Here is a 9,930-nt window from a genome sequence, read left to right as displayed (position 1 = left end):
CAATAAAGTTACCCCTATAAAAAGTGTTATATATTCCGGTATTTTTATCTTGCCTCTAACGAAAATACGTTAAATTTAATAAATATTTGATTTGATGAAAACAGGTATTGAATTCCGGTCCTGCCTCGCAGCAGCTACATCAATTGTTCCGACGGTGGAATAAGGCACGTGCACATTAGACCAGTTTTTCGAGCTGTTTCGCCCCGATCGTCCTTGCATCTGCCCTGTACAGATGTGCACGCGACAGGACACACCGCCGCTGTCCTTCCTCAAAGGGAAAACACCCTTTATGCAAACAGATGAATGCAGCGCGAGGGGGTTGGCTTATCAGGACAAAGTCTGATGGGGATTTTATGGATCAAATTAATGATTTTATTTCATGTGAATAGAACATACAGTGTGAATTATTTTAAAAACGACAATAACGCTGGAATCAAACTATTTCTTTGTGGTATCTAATTTTTTTCTAATCTCTTGCTGGCTTTAAATCTCGAACTGAAAAATAAACGTTATATTTGACATTTTAACTTTCGGAAAAGAAGCTGTTTTAAGTTGTATGTTGTATGTATATGCAGTGGCGGCTCGTACCACTTTAAGAAGGTAGTGCCACAACTCGGGCAGCCGCCAAAATTTTTAGTGACGGATTCACGATATTGTCAAAAAAAGCTAAGATAAGATACTGCCAACAAAAATTAAAAAAAATATGCGCGGATACTTTTATCTTATGTACATATCTTAAGTTTATTGATCTGAGGTGCCAAGCAATTGTCCAACATTGATCAAAACAGTTCCGTAAATTAATTAATAATAAAAACCTCTTAACCTACCACCAGCATTTACTGCTGATAGTGCTTGAAAATTGTTATTACGATTTAGTCTCTATTTACCAATTTATAAAAATAATACTATTTCATTATTCACACACATGCACAAATTTTTGTAATGTCACTTTTAAAGTTTACGATATATGAAGTTCATTCTTCTATTTTTTGGTTGCAAAGTTTTCAATGACTTTATAATTAAAATTATCAATACAATTTACAAAATGCTTTTCTGCAGATAGCATACCTAAAGCACTAGGTTTCGATGTAAACATCGAAAAACAGCGTTCTGCTTCAGATGTTGATATAGGAATGGTAACTAAAATACTTAAAAGTTTAATAGTTTCTTCAAATGTGCTTTTTGAACCTTCCCTCTACAATAAAACCGATAGGGAAACAGCCCCAGAGGTAGTACTTAATTCGTCTCACTAATACAATACCTACTTCTAATTCAGTTTTAAACCGAGTTTTGCTTAAAAATTAAAATTGTCTTCATGGTTCATTAATGATTCGGAGAACTGATGCTTATAAGCAGAAAACTTCTCCGACATAAATAAATTAGAAGCAACTAAATGTCCGGAGAAGGTAGACCTTTGAAAGATCTGGTACTTTGAATAATATGAACCTTTAAGTCGTTGTCTAATTCGGCGCTAAAATTGACCAGCTCCTTAAATATGCCTCTATTTTCTGAATTTTCTTTTTCGTCGTGACCTCTTAAAGCTAACTCGAAAGCTCCACATTTATAGTGTCCACTTATAACATTTGTAGTTTTTTTTTCTAGCGAAAAACCACCAAAAAAATTTTTAAAATACTAATCTTTATTGTCAATTAATAAATTAAACTTAAGAAATAATCAAAATATTATCAAAATACCCACGATCATGATGCACCAAAAGTTTAATTATAAATACAAAAACTTTTTAACAGAAAATATACATAATAAAAGCGACAAACCAGCACGTAAAGAAACTCAAAATAAATAGACCTGGCTTCATACCCTCGTGCCTGGCACAGAGATTCTAATGTTAAGGTATACTAATAGTCCAATATAGCTCTTTCTCTGTCACTTACAATGCTCGTAAAATCTTTCTCTCTTTACTCGTGCCAGTACTGACTTCGGCGCGAAGGAGATTCTCCTGTCGAATAATCTCCGCTGTCGGCAGGGATTGTATTGCGCCCATAGTTGCCATATTTTATATAATTTATGAAGATCAAAAGAAATACACACAAAAAAATTAATAGGAATTAAAGAGTTTTGAAGATAAAAAATATGTTTATGGATAGTTAGCAAGGTAGTGCCATGGCTCTATGGCACTACCTCACGGGCCGCCACTGTGTATATGTATGTTACAGTTCAAGTTGATTGTCCAGTTGGAGTTGACTATTCCTAGTTCGAGTCAACTCAAACGGTTGGTTTCAGTCAGGGGTGGGCAAAGTGCGGCCCGCGGGCCGCATGCGGCCCTTTGGACATTTTTTTGCGGCCCGCAGAAAAAAGTTAATTTTTTCATTTAAAGATTTTTTTCAATTATTGCTAATATTAATAATTAAATATTGATAATGCAGCTATTAATAATTAACCCTTTCGCAGCGGGTGATTTTTCCGCAAATTTTCAACATAACGCGTGCAATTTTTTGTGTTTCCGGTACAGAATTTTGTCGGCTCCTTCAATGAAATCCATGAAATTTCAACAAATGGAAACGATATTTTTGAAGTAATCAGAAACTGTTTGGAAAATTTTAAATTATTCCGTAACCACCTAGTAAGTGTAACAACTGACGGAGCACCAAATTTAAGAGGAGCAAATATTGTAATGTTGAGAAAACTTAAAGATTACGTTCATGAACAATTTCCAGAACAGATATTATGCAAAAATGTTTTGAAAGTAAATAACGTCATTTCAATTATAACTAATATTGTTAATTTTATTCGTTCAAGAGGATTAAATCATCGTGCAGTCATAGCATTTTTGGAAGAGTTAGAAACGGAACATACTGATGTCTTATACCACAAGCATCTTCGATGGTTAAGTTTAGAAAAGGTTCTTGAAAGATGGTGTGAATTAGGGGAGGACATTGCTATATTTTTAGAAATGAAAAACTGCTAGAAATTTGATAAATTTACAAGTTTTGAACGCAAAATGAAACTTTTAAAATGAAACTCAAACTATTCATTGATCATATAAAAAAGAAATAATTATTTCAATTATTTCCCTCGTTAAAATCATTAAATAATGTACCAGAAAATAAGTTTAGAATTTATGAAGAACATTTTTTTTAAATGTTTTTATTATTTAATTATTTTAAAGAAATCGAAACGTCGAGTAAATTTAATTTCAAACTTAAATTGTGGCATATTCTCAAATAAAATAGCAAATTGCATAAGATGCAACAAGGAAATCGCTTCAGAACAATATTAGTGAAAAAAGACATAGGTTCATAGACAAAGTAAAAATAAGTAAATTATATACTCATATATAAATCAGGGAAATAAGTGCGAATATTATTTAGGGTGAACAAGTATGGTGTGAAAATTTTGAAGAGTTCGATTTTTTATTATTTTATATGAAAGAACATAACTTCAAGAATACTCCCTGAAAATTTCAGTTTGCCCGTAGAAAAATTACCAGAAATACAGCATGTGTAATATCCCTACCATTGACTCGCTTTGCGGCAGCTTGGGTGTAGCGAGAACCGTTCAACATTTGTTCCCTTTCCTTTTGTAAATTACTCTGCTATACAAAAACATATTTCGGCGTGCATCACTTTACGATTTGCACTTTACGATTTGATAGACAGAAGAAATTGAAAATAAAAGTTGGCAAGACTAAACGTGTTTTTCTCAAAACTGCTTTTTTCAAAGGCGGTGGACTTGTAACTCAAAAGCTACTTGATAGATCCACCTGAAATGTTTCATATATTTTCTTTAGACATTTCGTAAGGTACCTCTGTCGAGATATTTTTTGTTTCTTGCTTATTTTTTGTTTAACAATAACAAGTATGTTGATTTTCACCATTCTTTACAAAAAATTTCGGTATTTTGACTTCAAAATAGTGATATCAAAAACTCAAAAATCGTCAAAACTCATAAGAGAGACTTGTAAGCTAATAAAATATCTTTGAATTTTCTGTTTCATCTGATCCATTGACGAGTTCTGATGTCTATTGCAAAATCCATTTTTTTTTTCGATGTTGGTAAAAATTTGCCACCTTTGGCTTATTTTTCAATATTTGGTCTTGAAATTTGTTTGGAGTATTCTTTTAATTGTACTGAATATGGTTATTTAAATTAAAAATAAAATAATTCTACCATAGTTTCAAACAGAATTCAAAAAGGTGCTTGAAATGATAATTTCAGAGCATACCACTATTTATATAAAAATATTATATAAAAATTTTATATAAAAATTAATTTTATTAATAATAAATAAATTGAAATTATTTATTTATCAATATTTATTTATTTATATTTGTTTTTAATTTTAAATATATCTTTAATTGTTAATATTAGAATTATATATTATAAAATTTTTTAATAGAGAATATAATAATTTTATCCTACTAACTTAAGAAATGTAATTAATAATTATATAATTACATACCCCCCCCCCACCTTAAACAAAATTAGTAAAAAGTTAAAAATTCGAAAACATGTGTTAAGGTAACAAATATTGCGGCCCTCGGTAATAGACTAGAAATAGGTTGTAACCCTTACTAAAAAAAGTTTGCCCACCCCTGGTTTCAGTAAATGTTGATTATAAATATAAAATGAAGATTTTTATTCAACATTTACTAGTAAAAGTAGACTCCAACTAGTTAGAGTATACTCTTCCCAATGCCATTTAGTAAAAGTTGATTCACACAAACAACCGATTCTATTTAGAAATTAAATGTTACTGCATACTAGTTCAGGAAATGAAGCATTTTGGCTCGCAATTTTTTCGTTTATCATGGATTTACTTGAAATCTTCACCGAAGGTTGGGAATAGCCCAAGGATCATTTTCTATATCATGCCACTGTACGATGAAATCTTAGAGGTGGTTGCCACCTCGTCTCGGGGCGGGAATTTTTCATTACATTTTAACCAGGGAAATCGATGGAAAATGCACTTCCAAAAAAATTGTTTCTTACGTTTTCTTCGTAAAACTAATATTTTTCGAGGTATTCGCGGTTGAAAGTAAGTTTTTCGAAAAAATTGACTTTTTAGAGGGTTTTTTGAGAATAAATGAAAAAATATACAGTGAATAAAAAAACTGTAGCTTTAAAAATTGTATCTTTTAGAAACAGAAACAAAATCCTTTTTTTATAATTTTTCTACAACCAATACAAACTGAGATACGGCATGTTAAAGGTTAGCTTTTTTCGTCAAATGCACAATTTGAAATATTCAAAGCCAAATAACGGAAAAACTCTGCATATTTCGAGGAAAACTTACAGAATATTTTTTAAGTATAAAATTAGACGTTTCAAAAAAGAGTTTCTAGCATAAAAATTGAGCGACTTATTATCAAAATAAGGTCGGTACCTACTTTTTTCTACGAAAAAACCAGTGAAAACTACCCTCCTAATTCAAATTGACCTTCGGCCTTCTGTAATTCTTTTTATATAATATGTATTATCAATACACCGAAGAAGTTAGACCTATTTAAAATTTAGAAAAATTGGAGTTAAAAGAGATAAAATTGGAGATTGGAGAGATAATTTTTTTTTTGAAATTTCGTCAAATATCTCTTATATTTTATTCAAAATATCTCCGAAAATATTAGAGATACAAAAAAAAATTATAAAGTATGTGTAAAAATTGTATCTTTTTTAATAACTAAAATTAACCTTTTCAAATATTTTCTTTACAGTGAACATTTAGCGAGGTATAGCTGCTTAAAACCTCTATTTACAAGCAAACAATTCCTTATTCGAGCCCTTTAAACTCACCCTACTTAAAAACTAAGGGATCTTACGGAATATAATTTACAAAGTCTTTATATATAATTTAGCTCTTATAGCTATAAGATAGCCCACCAGTTATAGAAAAAGACGAAGGTGACATCGATCTTGATGAAGATGACTAAAAAACTATATGTATTTGTATTGGTATTTGTAAATTAGTATTTTTGTGTAAATAAATATTTTTGTACGTAATTATACTTTTTTTCTGTATAGATCTATTAAATTACTTATAAAATTGCAATGTTATTAAGGGTAACTTTTAAGGGTTGAAGTATTATGATATTATATCCTAAAGCATAATACAGTCATTATTTAACCAGTCAAAACCTTTAACCCATATTAAGGTTTACAATATTTTATATAATTTTTGACAATAAGGGGTAGTTTACACCCCTAAAAATAATCAACGCCCTTGGGCATTATATAGAATATGAAGTACAGGGTGAGATGATCCTAATCCCAAATTTTTATGCAAATCGATGCAAGCCGAAATCATTCTTTTAGGAAAAGTAAATTTTTTATATATAGCTCCATCAAGGGTGGTTTTAAGGGTTGAAATATTATGATAGCATATCTTAAAGCATAAAACAATCATTTTGTAACTAATAAGAACCAAATGTTGAAAATATTAAAGTTTAAAATGTTATTTTATAATTTTTTACAATTAGGGGTAGTTTTCACCCTTAAAAAACCAAAAGCGTACAACGGCTCAATATAGAAAATTAACTAGAGGGTGTAATGAGCGTAATCCTAAATTTTTTTACAAATCAATGCTGGACGCAAAATATGAGAGGTTTTGCTATTTTTTCAGCTTCATTTCCTCGACTTACAATATTTATTAAATTTGAAGTAAAACGCGCAACAAAAGAGTAAATTTGATACAGTTTGCATTTTGAGGCTCTTTTGTGGCCCGTTTTACCTCAAATTTAGCAAATATTACGCAAAAAATTTTTCAAAGTAAATCTAGAATTTTATTTTCCATCAAAATGAAAATACATTTTCGCGCCCAGTAATATTCATATCAGCTCTTTTGTAGCTGGAATATTTTTACGGCACTCATGTTTACGGCGTTTAGCGGTTTTTTATTCTTGTATCAGGAGTTTTTCAAAGTTTTTTTATATAAATATGTTAAATGTATGAAGTTGAACGTAATGTTTTTCGATTACACGTTAAGCGTTATAAATGGTCGCCTTTGTTGCATTTTCAGACTTGTAATAAGACAATCCGAGTTCATATCCTAATAATTATGGCCGGCAAATGAACTCGGATTGCCCGATCAATCTTAGCGTCGCTACCACTACAACTACATAAACCATTTCGGCGATAATGGTTAAATGGATTATAATTTTGGAGCTCGATAACTTCTGAACGGATTAACCGATTTAGATCATTAAACATGAGTTTGAAACGTATTGAAACGTATGAAATGTATCTGATGCATCCAAGGTCAAGTATGATACCTGAAGGTATCACAGGAATTATTGAGCTTGAAAAACCGGTTTTCCCATAAGAAATAGATTTGATCATACTTACAAAGTCAATAACTTAAAAATTCGAATTTTCCCAGATATGAGGTATACACCGTTTAGACGCGTCTAGAGTCCTCCTACAAACGCTCAGTTATTGGCGCCATTCGTAGGTTGAAATTTTGAGTAATTGTCAAAAAACCAAAATTTTCAAAGTTTAATTTTTCAAATATAAGAGTCACGCTAGCGCTGTTGAAAAAGCCTGAAACGGTGGAAACAGCTGTCCAGCGATTGTGCAACCCTCTGAATCGAAAACAAGCAAAACCATATATTTTCTTTTAATTTTTCAGTTTTTCGGCTATACTGAGTCGTGTGTAGGTATGATCTTGATCGCTTAGGCACTATTGGAAAGCTTAACTCAACGCTATTGATTTGGTATATTTGCGGTTTTCCTGTCTCTCCTTGAACCTAAGATATATCGTCGGCTTACTGCCAAAACCAACTAACTCCACTTTTTGTCGATTCTGAGTTAAGTACGCCTTTGTACTTAATAATTATCAAAGAATGTACTGATGAAACCAGACACTTCAAAGCAGATTTTAAATGTGGGAAACAGAAGGGTCTCAAAACAACTAATTCCAATGATGACACTTTTATTCAGCCAAAAACAGATATGTGCAGTTGTCTGCACATCTCCGTTTAAATAAAATAGTATTTTATCATTTACAATATTCTAGTTCTGCCAAAACAAGACAAGTGCCTAATATGGATGACAGTAATGTTCAAAGTTACCTAGAAGTTGACTAACTTTGTGCAGACAAAACCCGACAAGTGCCGAAAAAAAAATGTTTTTTGTACTTTTTTTAACTTTCACTTCATTTTAATAATTTTTTAACAAAATGTTTCGTTTATAATTGTATTTTTACTTCAATATTTTTCAGTCATTAAATCATTTTTAAATTCAAACGATTTTTCATTTCAAATTAAAGTTTAAAACGTCGATTCCTCAAAACTTTAAAAAGTGGAGTTAGTTGGTTTTGGCTGTAAGCCGACGATATATACGCCCAAAAAATATGCCATTTTGTAGCTACCTAGCTCTATAGCTGGCTTATGGGTCGTCAAAAGTCACAAACTACACCGGTTCTGAATCGGCCCTGACCCCCTCTTGAAACACAGGAAAGAATTCAGATCGGTGTAACTTTTCCACACAGATACATACATCCATATCCAAATAATTTTCCCATTTTTAAATAAAAATTGAGTCATATTTCTGAGCTCGGTAACTTTTGAATGGTATAACCGATTTTAAAAATTAGACATACGTTGGAAAGGTACAGTGCTATCAGAAGCCGCAAAGGTCTGATTTAAGTTTTTTGAAATTTTTGGGAGTTTTGGGGACGAGAACGAAAATCGGACTCTAAATGGGAAGGGCCATAAAATCCACATCCTTGGACCAAAATGGATAGTTGACATATGGATGGGCGAGTTTTTTCCTAAACTTTAAAATGAGATTTGGCCCAATTTTCAATTCAGTCAAAGAAAATCGAAAATTTCGTGTTATTATTGTGTCGCATGTAGGGGTATTGTGCGCCACTGGCGAGAACTGCCGTTCTCTGGTAATAGTATAATGTGACACTTTATAAATAATTAGATACGTCCAAATAAAAATAAATCCCAAATCTATCATCTCTTCAACTATCAATAAAAAATTAATATTCTATATTATGGTCGGTGGCATAATGCTATTAGAATTGTATAAGCTTGAAATGCAAATTTTTGATGGGGACAGTAGCATATTAATGCAATAGTGTGCTCACCCTATAGTCAAAGGGAATTGGGAGTTCCGTAATGGCCGTTGTCAATTTCACGCGCCGGGGCAATCAAAAACCTTTCGTTACACACGTGACAACATGATACGTTGTGTTTGTACAGGAGGCCGACAAACAACGTAAAAAATTTTGTTTATTGTAGACCGCAATTGGTGTGAACTACAATTTTTACGAATTTCAGCTGTTGAATTTGAATAATATATAGACCATTAAGGATCTTTTTTTAGGTGTATGTGAGAGGTGGCATTCAGATTTTTGCGGATAAAGTTAGGTGATAACTTCGTTAATAATAATTGAATTATGCTCCTTCTCAAATAGGCCCGGAACATTAATAAAAAAAAATAAAATATTTAAAAATTTCAAAAAATTTCGTTTTTTTTTCTAATTTTTTTGCTTATAACTTAAAAACTATTCATTTTAGAACAAAGTCGTATAGGAATAAAACAAAGATAATTAAATTTTATATTAGATGCGATTGGTTAAAAATGTCTTAATTTATCACCCTTGCTTCAAAATAGCAATAAATATAAAATAAGGGGGCAAAACAAGCCTGTCGTTATTCAATGATTTTCCATCACTTAGGTTACACTTGGGACCTTCCTAATTCGCTTAGAAAATTTTTGTAATGTGCTAAAACCGTACACCAAATTTCATTAAAATTGACTTACTAGATTTTGCATAAAAATTTTGCAATCTAAACTTTTTTTAAAAAATTAAAATTTTTTAAAATCTTGCACAACAAAAACTAGAATATACAAAGATTTGTTAATTTTTTTACATATAAAGAAGTACTCCACCTATCTAATGCACTTTACAGAATTGAAATCGGATCATTTAAGCAGCTTCAGCAATGTTTTAAATTTATAAAC

Source organism: Diabrotica virgifera, chromosome 5, assembly GCF_917563875.1.
Source record: "Diabrotica virgifera virgifera chromosome 5, PGI_DIABVI_V3a".
Classification (NCBI taxonomy): Eukaryota; Metazoa; Arthropoda; class Insecta; order Coleoptera; family Chrysomelidae; genus Diabrotica; species Diabrotica virgifera.
Note: the sequence above shows the minus strand (reverse complement) of the source record.